General features: G+C 45.8%; 1 protein-coding gene and 1 long non-coding RNA gene across 6 annotated transcripts in view; one reads left to right on the forward strand and one right to left on the reverse strand.

Moving 5' to 3' along the window:
• The window catches only part of Atxn1 (ataxin 1), a 389,216-nt gene that overhangs the window by 99,847 nt on the left and 270,859 nt on the right, over positions 1 to 18,510 (reverse strand). The window lies entirely within an intron of this gene.
• On the forward strand, positions 10,469 to 16,526 carry LOC125615596. 2 transcript variants are annotated; one of them, XR_007346247.1, is made up of 3 exons: positions 10,469 to 10,797; positions 13,574 to 14,230; positions 15,369 to 16,526. It is a non-coding gene; the product is annotated as an uncharacterized LOC125615596 (long non-coding RNA). The 2 variants fall into 2 exon arrangements; XR_007346246.1 differs by lacking the exon at positions 10,469 to 10,797 and having other exon boundaries at positions 12,963 to 14,230.

Consider the following 18,510-nt stretch of genomic DNA (forward strand, 5'->3'; position numbering starts at 1 on the left):
TTCTTGCTGCTGTCTGTGGAGCTTTGAACTGGTAAATCCTCATTATTTGGCCTAGTAGGCCATGATCCAAGGGGATTTTACTCTGGTGCAGAGACATTGGGACCATGGACAGCTCAACTGGGGGTGGGGGCGGCCAGGGGACAGACAGTAATTTTATACCCAACACATGTAACACACACCATTTTGGTGCTGTGGAGGAGTCAGCTCTCAAATATTCAGATGCAATGTCAATGCACTCTTTAAATGCTAGAAAGTCACACCCGAATGCAAGTATGTCAATCCATCCTCACTAAATGATCTGAGCGGAATGGAAATCACAAGCTCCAACCTTGTCTGTAATGTGAGCTGCTGTGTTATCTGCTACCTGTTACTCTTACAGTATGAAGGCAGCTTGAGACATGGTGGAAAGGCCCTCACTGTCTCTGCAGATCAAATGAACAGCCAGTCCTAAGATGACAACTTCCAAAGTAAATGCTGAAATGCATTTACTACCTGTATCACTCTGTTACTGCACAATAGAGAGTATTAGGAAGGTGGTCATAAAAGTTATGCTGGTATTTTGAGATTGTCTATGCAAACTGCAGAGACTAACATCCACAATGACCATGTTACTTAGCCTAAGGGATAAAATTTAAAGCCCAACAATCCACATTTCCTTGTACTCTCTAAAGCCGCCTCTCATTTGTATTCACTGTGATGGGGCTTTACAGTCAGATTCGAAGTAATTATTAGAAAGTGAGAAAACAGGACTGTGGGGAGATAACTTTATACTCCAAGTTGTCACTAGACAGAATGACCTATAAAATAACTTTGGAGAACTATTACCTTATGACCGCGCATATAAATTCTATTATCAACTTTCTATTTTGAAGATTTAAAAATTTAAATTGCTAAGAGAAAAGACTTGAGAATGTGCACACAAATCCATCTAGTTTTGTATAATTCCTGTGTTGTGTAGCTGATTTTAACCCCACCTGACCCCGATTTGCATGTGGCATATGCACATTTACTGGTTTATGGCATAACACACACTGCTGCTGGCTCTCAGTGTTCTTTTTCATTTGTACATGAATCCATAATGTGCTTGAAGCACATTGAGCAAAAGTACATTAGAACGAAGGGACAGTTTTGGATTTATCAGGTTCATGCAACTCAAGTTGCCAGGGTAGCATTTAAAAACAGTTGGCCTTCCTATTTGAGACTTTTATCTAATATCATGTGAGAAGGCACAAGTTCACATGCATCTGAGACTGAGAGCACTCAAAGTGAAACTAACCCCACATGTCAATCAGTGGCTTTGCTTTAATGGGAGCTAGGTCAGGAGTGGTGGTGCACACGGGTAAACCCAGTGACCTGGGAGGCTGAGGCAGGAGGATCTCAAATTCAAAGCCAGCCTCAGCTACTTAGTGAGGCCTTAAGCAACTTAGTGAGACCCTTTCTCAAAACAAAAAAATGCAAAAGGACCGGGGATGTGGTTCAGTGGTAAGGCGCCCCTTTGTTCAATCCCTAGTACAAACAAACAAAAAACCATTAGCAAGACACAGGAGAAAACAAAAAAGCAAAATCACTTACTGCACCAACCCTGTATTGTCTCCCACCCTGATAAACAATGACTGAACTCTGATAAACAATGACTGAACTATGGAACTTTTAGATAATAGGTTGCCATAGCTCCAGATGAGGAGGTAGAAAGCAATGTATCAGTGCTCAGCCTTTAGGGTTTGAGTCTTTCCTGCTGCTCTGGATGGGCATTTTTCAAAAATATTCTGAATGTAAAAGCTATAGATTGGACACTGGGCTGCCTCCGACTTCCTGAGGTCACATAGAGGCTCAAGAGTGATGGCAAAGATGAGTAGACACGTGTGCATAGGGGAGTATGCACACATATGCACAAGGATAGGGTAAGCATATACACATATACAAACACTCGGAGGTGTGCACACACATACAGGGCATGAGCGCATATGTGTGCAGGGGTGACTGTGCTCTTAAATGTGCGCTGAGGCTTACATACATGCTAAAGGAGCATACATACAAACGCATGTACAGGCTTGGGGAAGCATGCAGAGGCATGGTGGTGTCATGTACACATGGGTGTGGGGCTGTTCCTGCATGCACACACACGCAGGGGCAGCTGAGCACACACACGCACGTGTTCCTGCATACCAAGAGGGTAGTAATCAAGACAACTGCCGCTCTGACAAATGAAAATCAACCACAGTCAAGTCCCAAACTGATGATTTTCTGTGGAAATAAACACGGAAAACAATGGTTGAGCCAAGCTTGACCTTCAAGCCCACTTCACAGCCACTGCACCCGGGCTGCCTCTCACATGCTAATCCCAGTTGCAGAGGAAGCCCTAAGTAGGATGTCCCCTTGGGAAGTGTATCAGGGTGGGCCTTTGCCTTTGTGTGCTGAAGAGGATGGCTAACCCAGGTTCCTTTTCATTCCCAGTCGGAGCAGAGCAGCCCTGGGTAACTGCCAACCCTTATCCTCGAGAAGGCCACACATTTTGAGCTCCTGGAGACAGGTGGGTCGACTCTGCACTGAGAAACATCAGACGCTCAAGTACTCTGGCGACACATTGCACAAATGCTCTTGCCAGCACAGAGTTTCATGGGCTCATGTGGGCGGGCAGGAGCTGCACAGTAAGCGTGGTATGTGACACTGTTTACCCCCAACACGGCCTGCTCTGTCTTCTCCATCTACCATGGGGCCACAACAGCACCCGTCTTCACTCCCCCCACTTTAACTTCTGAAACCTTAGCCTTCGGTGGACGGCCACTCCCGAGACACCTGGGATCCCTTCAAGCAAGCTCTGCGCCCTTGCACTTGGCAAGTTGGCCCTTTTTTGGAGTGACTTAGAGAGGGGTTCTGAGTCTCCTAACCATGGAAATGCAGGGACAGAAGTCCATTCTACCTCTGCAGTGAAGTAGTGACCATGGAAAGAGGTTCCACCAGGCGCCAAGCAACTGGAATCCACCCGAAAGGCCTAGGGGTGAATCCTGCCCTCCAGGACGGTCTCCCCAGGTGTGGAAAACTACCCAAAAGAGACCCAGCACCCAGGGGCTCTGCTGCTCAGACAGATGTGCCCTTCAGCTGTGTTATCTCTGCCGCCTGCATTCTTTTGACCTAGGCCAACGTGGTCTAATTTTAGTTCTTTCACATTTTCACAAGTGAGGGGAAATCAGGAATGTGAAAGGTTTACAACTGAAAACCATTTTCAGTAAGGTGCTTTAAAATATAGTATTATCATGAGATAATTGATTTGAGTCAGGTAAAGGATTCTGGAGATGGAAGTAAAAAAAAAAATTAATCAATCAATCTATCCATCTAGGTACTGAACCCAGGGGCATTTAACCACTGAGCCACCTCTCCAGTCCCCCCCGCCTTTTTTAAATTTTGAGAGAGTCTTGCTAAGTTGCTGAGGCTGGCTTTGAACTTGTGATCCTGCTGCCTCAGCCTCCTGAGCCACTGGGATTACATGTGTGCACCACCACCCTTGGCCTAAAATTCATTATGAACAAAGGGATAGCCAGTGGGAGAGGGCTGGGTGGAGGGAAAAATCTTTCTAATCACAGGCCAATCTGAAAGTTGTATTTGACTAGTTAACAGACCAGTCTGAAAACCACAGTACTGCCTCTGATCTGTTACTGTCAAACTCTCAACTGTCAGTCTGGAAATTCTTGTCATTTTGCTTCAAGCTATTTTTCACAGCTTTGGTTTGCCCTGTCCTGTCTTTTACTAAGATCTCATCTATCAGCTCATTATTCTAAAGAGGCAAAGGATAGGAAGGGGCATCCTCTTTCCCCTTCAGCCACTCCTCTGTAGCAAAGTCTCCTTAATCACTCAGATGCTCTTCAATAAACCAACCAACCAATCTCCCGAAACTGAATCCTGTGACATACCAATGACTCGACAACAAGGAATTCTAGTTTCCAACATCCTGGGTACCACAGGCTCGGAGATTCTAAAATGTGATATGTGACCAGCAACCATTTCCTCTATTTGTCAGAGACTTGGGGTTTGCAGTGCTCCCTTGGCACGTGAGGGAATCTGCAGCCACCTGCTGTAATGCTGGCTGCAGGGCTGCTCATCAGTGAGGTAGGTGTGTGTGTGTGTGTGTGTGTGTGTGTGTGTGTGTGGTGGGGGGGCATTTAGGGCGAGCAGGGCCTAACCTAGTCCACAAGTTTGCAAGGGTTGGCCTGGTAGGATGGGGCAGGAGAGGAGACAGGAGACATTCTAAGAGGGACAGAAGTTAAATCAGGAGGTTTCTGAGTAAGTAGAGAGCTTCTCAACTAGGCTGGCCTCTGGTGTCACGCACCTTCAGGCAAGTCCATTCAAGGACACTCAGTGACCATAACAAACAATAGTGTTTTTAGGAGTCCTTTCTGTTAACAGGGTGCATCTGAGCTGCTCGTGCCGATGGCTCTTCGTAAGACTCCATTATAGAAAGTCCTTGTGACTCCACAAGGTACTTTTACATCCTTGGCCCCGCAGCATCCTGCAGGCAGTCCTGTGAGACAGGATGAGCAGGGGTGGCCACGCAGGGAGAAATCGAGACGCACAGAGGTTACGTGGTTTGTCTGAGGTTGACGGAAAGCAGGTGGCAGAGTGGAGCCTGGGACTCAGTCTTTTGGTTTTCAGGTTTTTTCTTGTCACTGTTATTATGCTACCATGCATGACAAGTGGCATCAGAGCCAGGGGTTCGAACAAAGGGAGGAAGGCCTTGGACAGTTTGCGTGCTCATGTACAGAGTAGAGACCATGAGTGTAAGGGCTCAGCAACTTGAACCCTCCACACGGCTTACCTGGAGAATCATGGGGAAAGACAGATTTTCCTGGGGAAACCTCTTGGGAGCCTGATGTGGCCTCTGGTTGTCCTGGGCTGCATTGGCAAAACCTGGGCATTTTATAATTAGCATTTAATCGGCTTACTTCCAGGTTATGCCCAATATACACACTGCCAGGCACACCCAGAGCAGCCCTGCCCCATGACACAGCAGCCACATTACTGGAAGTAGACAAGAATCCTCCATCTTGTCCCCATCTACCCTCCCATTCAGAATGGTGGTGGAAAGGCGGCTTGAGGAGGCTTCTAGAAGATCTTGCTGGTCACAGCTTTGAAGAAGAAGAGGATCAGCTAGGACTTCTGAATGGATGAGGAATCAGGGTGAGGAGGACGGAGAAGGGTTTGGGGGCAAAGGGAGTGCGAGTGTTCCATAAGTCTCTGGAGTCCCTGAGGTGAGCTGCTGTGCACCTTCAGGAGTCTCAACAGTGCTGGAAGCAGCCCCTGCTAGAGTCGCATCTCCTGATGCCCTTCCAACACCATCTGCTGGCTGAGGGTCTGGGCTGGTGACTTTACTGCATCCTGCACCCAGGGCCTCTCATGGCTGACTTTGGATATCCCAAAAGACTTCCATAACATGCCCATAAACTCAGTCACATAAACTCAGTCAACTAAAGACAGAGTGATGTCCTAGCTCTTGCCATTCCCCATCTAAAGTGCCACCAAGTACTAGGTCTCCTAGTTCTTTTCTATTTTGAAGCATACAGGTGCTTGGTTTCAGAGTTCTATGGGATAGAGCAAAAGCAAAATCAACAAATGCTCTCTCATTCAAGACCCCTCTATACCCCCCAAGTTCACATTCAGGGAAAGGGGTCCTACCTCATCTCACTGCACCAAGCTGTGGCTTGGTGTGGCCCACCCTGCACTTGAGCTCCTCAACCCAGATGCATTGGATTAAAATGCCACCTTGAGGGGCTGGGGCCGAGTGGTAGAGTGCTTGCCTAGCATGTGCAAGGCACTGGGTTTGATTCTCAGAATCAAATATAAATAAGTAAACAAAGGTCCATCAATAGCTAATGAATTTTAAAAAAATGCATAGAATTTGAATCACATCTTGCTCTGGAACACAGAAGTCCTAGTTATGAGTCTAGGGAGTCTAGGCTGCCCAGCACCAAACCACAGAAAACTACCATCTATTCCCCTGATCCTGCAGATTTTTTTGTACCTTTTTTTTTTTCCAGCCTTAATGAGTTCACCCTGCTACCAACGCAGAAGTACACACCACTGAAACCATGTTATAGATATTAAGGCACATTTTGTTTTACTTTTTACTTTGTAACACAACTTTTTTGAGGACTCAATAATATATTTAACTTTATTTTCAAGGTCAGTTGCCCATCACGCTGTCCCTCTCGACCACAAGCATGGTGGTACCACTGGTCACCATTCTACCTCCTGTAACAGATGGTTCTATTCTGGCACAGACAGAAAGGGTGCACCGCATGGGCACAAGGACGTTAGGATCCAACTCCAAGTGAGCTGATATCAACCCCTGTCTGGGGCAAGCATATGGCACAAGGCAGAATGGAGTAGATCACAAGGAGGGCCTCTGTGGCACATTTGTCCTCAATCCTGCTGCAGACAGAGCCTGGAGTGAGCGCCAGGCCAGGCATTCTCCCACAGCTTCCCTCTGGGAGGGAGATCATTTGGGGAGGAGGGAAATCTGCAAATCTTTTGAGGACAGAAGGCAATGTTGCTTTAAAGTTACAAGTAGGGAGCCATTTGGGGAGAAGGAAGTTGATTCTGTCATTCATTTTGACAGGGCTCCTTAGTGGGAAAGGAGGAGAAGGCTGAGGGGAGGGGCTTGTGGGGAGGCTGGGGGAGAGGACAGAAGGTTGAAGCCAGCCAGGCACAGGAGAATGAGAAATTGCAATCAGAGACCTTATGGAAGGGCTGCTGGGGAGCTACTCTGGCCAAGGAAAATGGTGATTGGACCAGTTTTCGGAGGGAAACAGACAGCTCTTGTGCAAGCAGATGGAGGACAAGTCTCTAGGAGGAGGTTGTGTTGTTCATGTGTGAAATGGTCTTAGCCAGAGAGTAAAAGTGCCAAGCCATGTATGTAAGCAGGAGCCACCTGGCCTGCGTGTGGTGGTGAGGCGTGTGCGTGGGGTGTGTGGTGTGGTGTGGGGTGGGGTGTGTGTGTGTGTGTGTGCGCGCGTGTGCGCGCACAGGCTGAGGAGACACTGGGAGCAAAACCAAGACTGAAAACTCGAGATCCATGAAACCCAGACCTAGGTTTCCCTACCTCCTAGATGCAATTTGTCTCCCAGACCCATAAAATTAAGAAACTAGAAAAAAATTAAGTATAAGGCAAGACGGAGCTAAAAGTGACACAAAGTCACCACTGACAGAGGACCAACCCAGAGGAAGCCATTCTAACCCCCACCCCTCAAGTCCTCTCCCTAGCATGTGGATTCTCCTGCACTGGATGTTACGGGGGAGGAATTCCCGTGGAAGGGCCTGTCCTGGAGAGGTGGCACTCCACAGGGCCACAGCTCTCCGCAGCACAGGGTGACAGCCATCTTCCCCAGAATTCTCAGGGCTCTTTTTACAGAAGGGCGAACTGGCGTTCTTGACCTTGGTGCTATGGTAATTTTTTGACAGGGGCTGAACTAGGCAGTGAGGAATGCTCTCCAGAGGCCAGGGAACCTCCCAGTCTAACAAGGAAAATCTCCAGAAACAGCCAGACACCCGGGGCGGGGGTCAAAATCAGAAGCACCGACATAAAGCCAGGTAGACTTACCAGAGGTTAGCTGGTGGCAACTGGAAAACTGCCCTCCAACTCCTTGCACAAAGGTCAACCACATGTACACACATGCCCACCGTCTCCCTCTCACTTGTGTATACACATAATTTCAGAAACCCTAAGAAAGGGGGTCCACATTTCTGAATTTTCATACTCTCATGCACAGGGTTTGTTGTAAACACATCGGAAGTTTGAGCAGAATGTCAAAGGCCCCCTCTCACAGTGATCTGCCATGACTCCAGTGTCTCAAAGGGCCGTCAGCCCTACAAGTCAGGATGGAAGCAGTCAGGCAGGATTGAACTCCCATTTCTCCATTCAGCTCCTGCAAAACAATACTGTGTACAGATGCGTGCCTTATAATTGGGCTCTGCTAACTGTTTGTCCCCAAAAGAGAAAGCAGATGCAGAAAGATGATTGAAGTGTATTCCACAGGGCTCTGAGGTTGTTTTCAAATACTCTGGTTCTGACACACTTGGAAAATTCCTTACAGATTTTCAATGACTCTAGGTCGATGAGGCTAGGGGGGGCGGGGGGCACATTGCCGAGTTCTACATTATTTGACTCAAACAAATTTTTACATTGACAAATGCATGATACAGTCTTTAATGTTTACAGAGGGGCCTTTTCTATATGAATAATAAAGTTGCAAGGGATAAAAGCAGGAACAAGACATGGCTCTGTCTGGAACACCAGGACTATTAAATGGCTAATATTTCTTAAGTGCTTACATCATGGTAACATCTTTACATTAATTTAATACTCACAACTGCATGAGGTCATGATTATTCTTAAGCCAAGTGTGCAGATGAGGGCAGCAGACACAGAGGTCAAGGACTTGATCCCACTTCCAGTGCCTGTCATGGCAGAGGGAGATTTGCTCCTAAGCAAACTCCTTCCAGTTAACACTGGACCACTCAGGGCCACCCTGTCCTCTGCTCACACATTTGCACAATCAACTACAGCATCAGGCAAACTGTGCTGTAAGTCATGAAGAAATATCAGTAATAAGGCAATTGGGGAGTTCAAAGGAGAAAGTAGTTAGTGGCTCTGTGGTTGAAGGTTCCAGAAAAGAGGAGGAGTAAGCTGGCCCCTGAAAGATGGGGAGAATTCTGATAGGATGGGCCAGGTGGAAGAGAATGTGGGTCTGAATCACAGGGACTGCTGGAATTACAACGGAATTGGGTTTGACTAGAATGAGGGCATTCAACCCAGAGAGTAGGTGGAGGAGAGGCTAGGGGTGCTGGCAGAGGTCACCAGATGGGTCCCCAAAGTCCAGGTGTTGGAGATTTAATACCTAAGTTCATATGTAAGTGGTATCTGGAGATGAACTTGGGGAAGTAATTAGGATCACATGAGGTCATGAGAGTAGAACCCCCAAGATGGCTCCAGTGGCTCTCTAGGAAGAGAGACCCGAGCTGGCCTACGGCTGTATGGCTTCACGATGCCTCCATCAGGTGACGATAAAGGTGCCCTTACCAGGTGCCAAGCAAAGGCTAGTGCCAGGCTCTTGGACTTCCTGGCCTCCAAAACCGTAAGCCAAATCAATTTCTGTTCTTTATCAATTAGCTGGTCTCAGGTGTTTTATTATAGCAACAGAAGCTGGCCCAGGATACCTGGCTACCTGTTGCTATACTTGTTCCAGGTGCTGAGGGCCAAGGACATTCTGAGGAGCCACACAGGCTGAGCTATGGCGTGGTCTCTGCCTAAGAACTTTGGATTTAAACTCTTTGCCCTACAGTTTCTTGCCCTTAAGGAGACATCCCTCAGTTCTTTCATATTTTCTTTACTTTATTGACTGTGGCGACCCTACACTTCTCACTGGTACTGCAGAATATACAAAGAAATCAAAGTATTTAACAACATGTTTATAGCTCATTCAGCAAAGATAAATAAAATAAAAAATAAAAGCAAAGCTAGCTCTGGAATTTCTCTTATAACAGGATGTGGTGCTTCCACAGATTAGAACCTCCTTTGCTCTGCAGATGAACTGCACGCAGGCATTGGGCAGATGGAGAGACAGGCCACGCAGATCCTTTTCTCAAGAGCAACTGGGGAGAGTGTGGGACCTGGGGCCACACTCAGGTCTGTGAATTCCTAGCTGGAGGCCAATTCTAGCATTTCACAGTTTTGAGTACTCATACCTCCCAAGTTTGCCACGCAGACAAAATCACAACACGTCTCAGAATAAGTAAGACTAAATTTGCCTGGAGTGACGTTATTTTCTGTGATGGCTGTTGAGACTGAGAACAGCATTGAACATGAGAAAGGAAAAAAAAAAACTCCTGAAGCTTCCAGGTAAATCACCAGGACCCAACAGTCCCGCCGGTCCTCCAGACCAAGTACTAGAGCAAAACAGATCAGGGGTGGGGAGGGGCACCTGTCCACTGGGACACTTCACGCTGCAAGTCACCAGATCTGCCACACTTCTGATTTGGTCTTGCAGATCTCAGCAACACTGGAATAAAGCTAGATGATCTGTTCAACAGTCAAAAAGAAAGGAGGATGGGAAAAATAAAAAAGAAAGAAAAAGAAGGAAAACACGGGTCCTGACCACTGGCTCTCACAGCCCTGCCGGGGTGGCGCAGGAAGCTGACAGCTACTCTGTACTTAGCACGGAGCAAGGTTCTGTATGTACACCATCTCCAGACGTGTTTTTGAAACAAGGGCTTTGCCTTTTACCACCAATAATTTTTCTTGTTGTATGTTGTTACTTACACAGATGTTCCATAATTTTTTGCATATGGCTCAGCCAAAGAAAGCTTTTCACTTCCATTTTTGGGAAAGTTGCAAGTGCCTGTGTAAGGGCGGGCACGTCTGGTCTTTACATCATTTCTATGGAGACGACAGGGCGGGATGGCCGGTGGGCAGGCGTGCCCGAGGGTGGACACGCACATGTGGAGTGACGGGATCCTCTGCCCCATGTTGCTCACCACATTTGATCTAGCTCCTTCCTGAGTCATTCCTATGAGATGGGGGAGTGGCGAGGACATCCGAGGTCGCTGGTATTTGCTGGGATAACACATTATCAGAAGGCTCTCTAAAGAGGGTTTGAATATTTACAGAAGAAAAAAAGAGGCAGGAGAAATGAGAACACAGTGAAGATTTTTTGGTTTCTGACTTGGCAGTCTTCACAACTGAAAGCAGCCCGGCCCTCTCCTGTTTCCACGACCTGCCCTGGGCCCTGAGCAGCATGCACATATACGGTATGAGCGCTCGGAGGAGGGCTGGTGGATGTCTGGGGAAGAGCGGGTGGGAGCACAGACACTGGAGGGGTGGAGAGATGAACTCCTGCTCGCTGGGCGTCTAGAATGGAGAAATACAACTGGCTGATGGGCACATGGAGGAAGGGCAAAGAAAAAATATACATCTCTTTTATTGCAATTTCACCAATTGAGAGAACATTCTGCTTGGGGGGAGATGTCTGCCAAGGACTTCTAATTCAGTTTGTTCCACCCGTTTTATTTTTAAAACCAAGTGCAGATTTTATTCCTGGAATGTTATGGGATTGGTGTGGGCAGAAACGGGCAAATTTTTTTTTTTTTTTTTTCCAGAAGCGCTTTAAGTGACAACTTGGGAGAGACCCTTCAGAACTCTCCAAGTATAGGTCAGGGGTGAATTTCATCTCCTTTGCCTCCTGAAGGCTACCTTGATTTTACAAAGGGGAAGCTTGGTTATGATTTTGAAAGCGGGTGAAATAAGGATACCGCCTCTTAGTGATTCACTGCAAGCCAGGCAGTATGAGAATTTGCATATTCTCTCTGGCTTAATCACCACACGTACGTACCCTCATTTATGGGTAAGAAACTAAGCTAGGGGACACTGTCAGAGTGGAGTTCAAATTCCCATCTTGATGATATTAAAATTCTTAGCCGCCCTGCAACTAACTGGGCTTTCCAATGTGTGGAACCTCACACACTAATGATACAAACAATTGATGAAACAAACATAGAATTTAGCTATTGGGGCTACTATTATTCTAACGGGATGGGGCAGAGGTGAATTCCTTAGATTGCATTTCTTGTGTGAGACCTCGGAGCAGTCAAAGGTGGCCTGCAAAAGGGGACCAGTTCCGTGGGTTTGAGTTTCATTGGTGGGCCCCAAGTTATCACGGGTGGCAGAATTGGTGCATATAATAATTGTTATAATAGATGTTACCTATGCACTATGATATTATACATCATAAAATATTATTATATATAAAATATTATATCTCAATCATGATTTTGATGCTGGGCATGCAACCCAGGACCTTGCACATGCTAGAAAGTGCTCCACCACCGAGTCATCCACCCAGCCCTCTGTATTTATTTAGAAATGCCACACTACATCTAAACTTGCTCCACCTACTTTGGCAACACTAAATATAAACAGACTGTCCCTCTCCTCCTCCTCTCCTCCCAAAGTGCTCACTTCAGAAATCGATTTCCTCTGTCACTATTTACTGCCTCGCTTTGCCCAGTGGTTCTGAGAAACCACATGGAAAATCACAATGTTACCCTTGTTAAATTGACCCTGCAGGGCTCTGCCGCCAGTCCGCGCATCATCTCAAGAGGTAAAAAGGCAAGTCACCAGGCTCACGCTGAGAATGTCATCATGAAACCAACAAGGATATGCAAATCCGTCTGCTCCACGGCTCATTTGCATAGAGTTTCATTGGTTTTGTAGAACCTCTACACTAAATGTCAATTTCCTTTTCTTTCCTAAAGCTTATTAGCTTCCTGTGATGTTTACAGCTTGGAAATCAAACAGATTTAATAGTTAAAATGCTTAAATTGTAGAATTAAAAAGCACATGAGGAAGAGAAAAAAAAAGCAGCTCCAGTGTAGATCAGACATGTAGATTCACTTGTGCTGTTAAAATACGCCTTCCATGTTGGGAAGATGCGGAGAACCCGTGCAAGTCTGAGCACACATAAGCAGCGCCGCAAAATTTGCTTAACCTATTTCTTTTATTTTTAATTTTTTTTTTTTTTGCAACAATCTAGAAAGAGCAGAGAGATTTTGTTATGAGCGAGGAAGGGCTTGAACCTAGTCACTGGGTACACATTTTACTCACAATGAAATCTGAATGGAAGGCTGCCAACCCTTAGGCTGATATTGAAACATTCTGTGATTCTCTACACTTCACCCTCTTAGAAGTAATGTTTTAAGACACTTCTGGTATTTTCAGAGGCACCACACAGTTCTGTCTTTACCTCACAGTTCAGAGTGGATACACAGCAATAATATTTTGCTCAAAAGAAATGCAAAGAAAGTCCTTTACTGCGAAGCTCATTCATCTACAGAATCTATACAATAAACATATGATATGTCTTGTACCAAATCATTTCCCTTTGTGCATAGATTTTGGAACTGGGTAAGAAGAGCGAGTTTAAAGAAAAAATATTTAAATTATAAAATTTATATTTAAATTAAATATTTAAATGCATTCTTTTAATATTTTAACAAATTATTTAAAATATTAAGCATCTCGGTAGTAGACGATACCTTACAGACAACTTAATGGAAGTGCAGAAAGTTTACCATTTCATTCAGCTACTGTACAGAGCACCTACTGCTATTAAACATTAATTAAACAGCTGTGCCAGAGGTGACTGGTGATCCACACCTGCATGCTTCTTTGCTGGGAACTTCAGCACAATTAGTAGATGCACCAAATTTCACCTGGACTGCAGAGAACAGCTGCTCAATTAATTAGAGTTGTTGGCTTTAAGGAAAAAAGCAAAACTGAATGCTCTTAGGAGATTTTGGAGGTGGATTAAAAAACTGAAACCTTCTGCTACCAAGAGGGCATTCCCTCCAGGTGAGGCCCCTCCTTGTCACATGAGGAAGGGGTGAAGCTGGAGTAAAGCATCATTTGAAGGTTTTGAATACTGTTGGGGCCACAGGCACAGTTATGTTGGGATGGAATCCAGCTATACAGCTCATTTCTGCCAAACTCCATCCATCCTGTCTTAAATTCCTCTCTCTGTCTGTGAAGCGACCAGGGGGAAATGACCTGCATGAAGTGACACAGGCAGAGCAAACACAGAAGGGTCAAAGGCGACGGTGGTGCCGGAGCCAGCCTGGGCTCTCCTGAGGAGCTATTGCCAGAGTCCAGGTGAGCCACTCCCTAGCTCTGTGCCTTTGTTTCTCCAGCTGCTTCAAACAAGGGTCATCACATGACCTTGAACTTTAGAGAATTTTTGGGAAACTGAGCAGCTTACAAAAAGCACCCAGTAAACACGAATGCCAAACTATTATCTCATAATTCAATGTGCCCACATCAGACTGAGACAAGTGAAACCCCAAATTAATTGGAGACCATATGCTACGGGTTAAATTTTCCAAAAGCCTTCAAAAATTGGCATTTACGATATTTGTGGGGTTCATCCTTTTCCATGTACAAAAAAACATGTGCACACATCAAAACAGACCCAGTGAAGTCGTAATGATCCAGAGGAAGGCTATCCAAGATTCTTACTGTTTCTTTTCCTGCTGCCCATTTTTAGTCTCCCTGGCGATTCCTCCATGATCAGGGAGAGGGGCCGGCATGGAAATCAATCCATTCTTTTCCTCACTCTCACTTCAGTCATCCGTGCTACCTCAGCCTGCACCAGCATCGATTCCCGAGGTCGAGTCATCTTTGTACTCACAGGTGGGTGTGAATGTTTATGTGCATTACTGGGAAATGATGTATTTGCATAGACGACTTTCATCTCTTCCCCTTCTACAACTTTGCTTATTGAATGGAAATTTTTCTAAGGTCTGTTTATTTAGTTCTACATTTTATGGACCTTCCTTTAAAAATTAAGAATACTACATTTTAACCTTTCTTTGTTGGCTGGGGAGTCTTATCAATGACCATTCATTACAGGGCTGCACCACACAACTTTCTGTCTGCTTCTGAGTGATTTTTTTTATCCTCTCTCGTTCTTAGCCTGTCATCTGATACATCTCACTTATTTTTTTTCATTTGACAAAGCAAATGCTTGTGAAGTCCGTAATACATGCCAGGGCCCTGCTGCTGGGAGCTGAGAGGTTGAGTTAGGTGATCGGGCTGTCCCTGGCTCTCACACAGCTTGCACCCTACGTAGGTGAAACTTTGGGCGCAGTCATCCCCCTTTATCCATGACCAGACCCTCAGTGGGTGCCTGAAACCATGGATAGGACCAAACCCTAATGTGCTTATATTTTGCTATACATACATACCTACGATAAATTTCAATTTATAAATTAGGCACAGTAAGAAATTAACAATAACTAATATAGAGTAACTGTAATATACTGCAACAAAAGTTATGTGAATGTGGTCTCTCTTGAGGGAGTCAAGACAAATGTCCATATTTTTGGATTGTGGTCAACCATGGGTAATGAAGACAGCAGAAGGCAAGCCATGGCTAGGGGTGCCTCCCGAGTTCTCTTTGGTTCCAGCCCCTAGAAGGGTAGGTTTTCTGGGTTTTTTTTTCCCCTAAATACATAAATTGCCTCTTCATGGAGCAGGATTTTGCCATAACAAATAAAGCTAGATGGCGGATGGTGTAAGACAAGCTTCTCTATTTTGAAATTCCCTGTCCCTTTAGCACTGCCTGGAGAGGAGGATGCTATGTAACTGTAGTCACGCTACTAAGGACGCTAACTTCTCGCTAGATGAAGAGGTGGCCCCCTTGGCCAAGGCCTCCTCAGAGGACCAGAGACTAATGTCTGACACCCGCAAAGTGAAGGAGGGAAACGGATTCTGTTGAGAGCGAGCGAGCAGAAACAAAAGTTTTACGTTCTCCTTTTTACCATTACAGGTGTGACACAATAGGGCACAGACCCGAGCATGACACAGGTGGTGCCAGCTGCCGAGTCAGGTTTCATGGTTGTGAAGAGGAAAGTAAAGGTGATGTTCAGCTCGTCTCCCTGAAGACTGTCCATCTGAATTAGGAACGGGAAGTCCTTCCTGTGACTCCACTGAAAGATATCAGGACTGTGTCCTTGTTGGAGCACAGCCACGTGAAGATCCATTCATTGGCCTACATCGTATAGTTTATCCAAGATGAGTTTACACTTAAACACCCAGCAAGGGGGATCTCAGAAGAGCACTTATGAAATAGACTGAAATTTAATGATAGATCTTCTTGGGTAGGTGGACTATCAAGGCACTCATAAAATAACAGGGTTGAAAGAATAAAAAGGTGGGTGTTTTGGTACGTGAGCCCCTTCAGCCTGGTACATGGAAGGTGCCCAGGTGGTACTGAATAAAGGGAAAGGTCTGGAAGAGGAAGGACAAAGCAATTCAGCTGTCATTCTGGAGACTCTCTTGTAAGACTGCAAACAAGTCTAACATCATCATTAACAGAATTTAATACAGAAAGCTTCCGAGAGAGAAACTCCCAAGTCCCCCCTTTATGACCAAATTTCTCAGAGGCTCAGTGGATCTAAATTTAAACTCCACAGGAAACAGGACCCTTTGCCTCAAGGCACTAAAGGTAACACATTTCTATAAGAGGGCCGTCTGCTTAGCCTGTCTCCTTTGGTATCAAGGGTCTTGAATTCAAAAAGGATCAATTAAAAAAAAAAAAGCACAGAGTTCCTTTTGTGTGCCACTCGCTATTAACAAAGGAGAAAAATGTGTGATTGTCAATGAGAATTTGACAACTCATTTTAACTAATACCAGTTGAATTCCCAGAGCTAGAGACTGACCTGGGGTTGGGGGCCACAAGGGTGTGCAGGTAAGACTAGGGACACCGTTTGTGCAGACCATCAGAACACACACCAGAAAGACCAGGGGGCCTCACCTCAGGGCTACCATTTCCTCAGAGTCCATGGTCCTAACCCAGCCTAAGCTTGATCCACCCTGTGGCTTTTGATGAATTCTCAGCTGTTGGTTTCATACTGCATTAATGTAAGGACTTCATTTCCTACACATTCACTTGAAACGAGCAATTAAACTTTTCTTTGTTGTTTACTTGGGTTTTTTGTTGTTGTTTTTGTTTTTGTTTTTTTTGAGATGGTGCCTAGGTTGCCCAGGCTGGTGTCAAAGTCTTGGGTTCGAGTCATCCTCTTGCCTCAGCCTCCAAGCGCGGGGGCTCCAGGAATGTACCATCAAGCGTGGCTCTTGCTACTGTTTAAAGGAAGAAGCAGTGGCTAGTGGTCCTAGGCATTTCGTTTTGAAAGGCACTACTTTTCCTGTAATAAAATATTTAGTAACAATATATGATCTATGTACATGTATGAAAACACCAGTGAATCCCATCAGTGTGTACATCCATGAGATGGGGGTCCTATTAGAATAGGATGTAATCCATGCTTGTTTAATTATATCAGAGTGGAACCTACTGTCATCTGTAACTAAAAAGAATCAATACATGTGTGTGTACATGTGTGTGTGTGTATGTGTGTGTGAGTGTGTATGTGTGAGTGTGTATGTGTGAGTGTGTGTGAGTGTGTATGTGTGAGTGTGTGTGAGTGTGTGAGTGTGTATGTGTGTGAGTGTGTATGTGTGAGTGTGTGTGAGTGTGTGTGAGTGTGTGTGTGTGTATGTGTGTGAGTGTGTGTGTGTGAGTGTGTGTGTGTGAGTGTGTGTGTGTGAGTGTGTGTGTGTGTTTGAAACCTTTTTTTTTTTTTTAACATCTGGGAGTATTTTAGCTTGGAAGGATTGGAAGGATTGGATATTATTTCAGATAAACATCTTCCCCAACACTATTAAAAAATTGAAGTGGGAATTCAGGGACGATGATGGTGGTGGAGTCAAAGGTGCCGTGGTCTGTCAACCTCATGGAATCCTTGCCTCCTCCTTCCCTGTCCATAAGAATAACGGGGATGACAATAACAAGAATAGAGAAATGAGAACCCTACAACCGAACACCCACGGACAACACCAGAACTCACAGGGTGGGGACAAAGGACCGGAGGGAAATGCCTGGGTGGTGACCTAGTCTTTTGGGGCGCTCTCACAGAATGCCCGAGACTGGGTGACTTATAAAGAAGAGATTTATTTCTGACATTTCTGGAATCTGGGACCACTAGAGTCAAAGGCCTCATCCCTGAAGGTCCCTCCTTCCTCTCCAACCACAGCAAGTGGTTTGGAGCCAATCAACCTCCAAACCAATGAAACCAAGCCTCCTTCCACAAGGAGGCTCCGAGGAGGAACTCTAGAGTCCAAGTGGAACCCGACGGTGATAATGAGATCAAAGGGAGGGGAGGGTGAGCACTGGGCGGGGGGGGAGGCCGAGAAGAAAACATGGGCCTTGCTTTGCCATTCTGTGGGAGTGGGAGGGAAGGAGTTCCAGAGCTCGGAAGCTGGAGAGGATTTTCTGGCTGCCCCTTTGCCCCCGAAAATACAGGAAAACTCATTTCACTTCAGAATGCGTAACCAAACAGACTGTGGTCAAATGGAGGGCGCAGTTATTATGAGAAACACAATCAGCCCAGCTTTCTCACCACAGAGACAGGCCGCAGAGCGAGGGGAACTTTAAGACTTCAAAAGAGCCAAGAGAAAACAGAGGGTAGAAAGAAACACACCAGGATGGGGACACTCAGAAGAGCTGGGACTGAGAAAAGCCACATTTGGGTAGGGAAAGAGACGGGAGGGGGGCGGAGAACAGAATTTGAAGAAAACCAAACCCATTTTAGAAATGGAGACTAAAGAATGAAGGCAAGGGAATGTCTGCGACCAACATCACCCAAGGGGCACCGGAAAACGACGGGAGGGGAGTTTGAAATGTCCAAGAAAATGAAGAAAGAGAAATGTTCAAGACAAGTCTCAGAGAAGACGAGCAGAGGAAATTGAACATGACGTTGAACAGGAGCCTCCGCTGGGTGCGGTAGTGCACTCCCGAAATCCCAGCTCCTCAAGAGGCTGAGGCAGGAGGATCGCAAGCTTGAGGCCCACCTGGGAAACTGAGTGAGACCCCGTTTCTAAATAAATAAGGCAGGTGGTGTAGCTCATT

Source organism: Marmota marmota, unplaced genomic scaffold (genome assembly GCF_001458135.2).
Source record: "Marmota marmota marmota unplaced genomic scaffold, marMar, whole genome shotgun sequence".
NCBI lineage: Eukaryota > Metazoa > Chordata > Mammalia > Rodentia > Sciuridae > Marmota > Marmota marmota.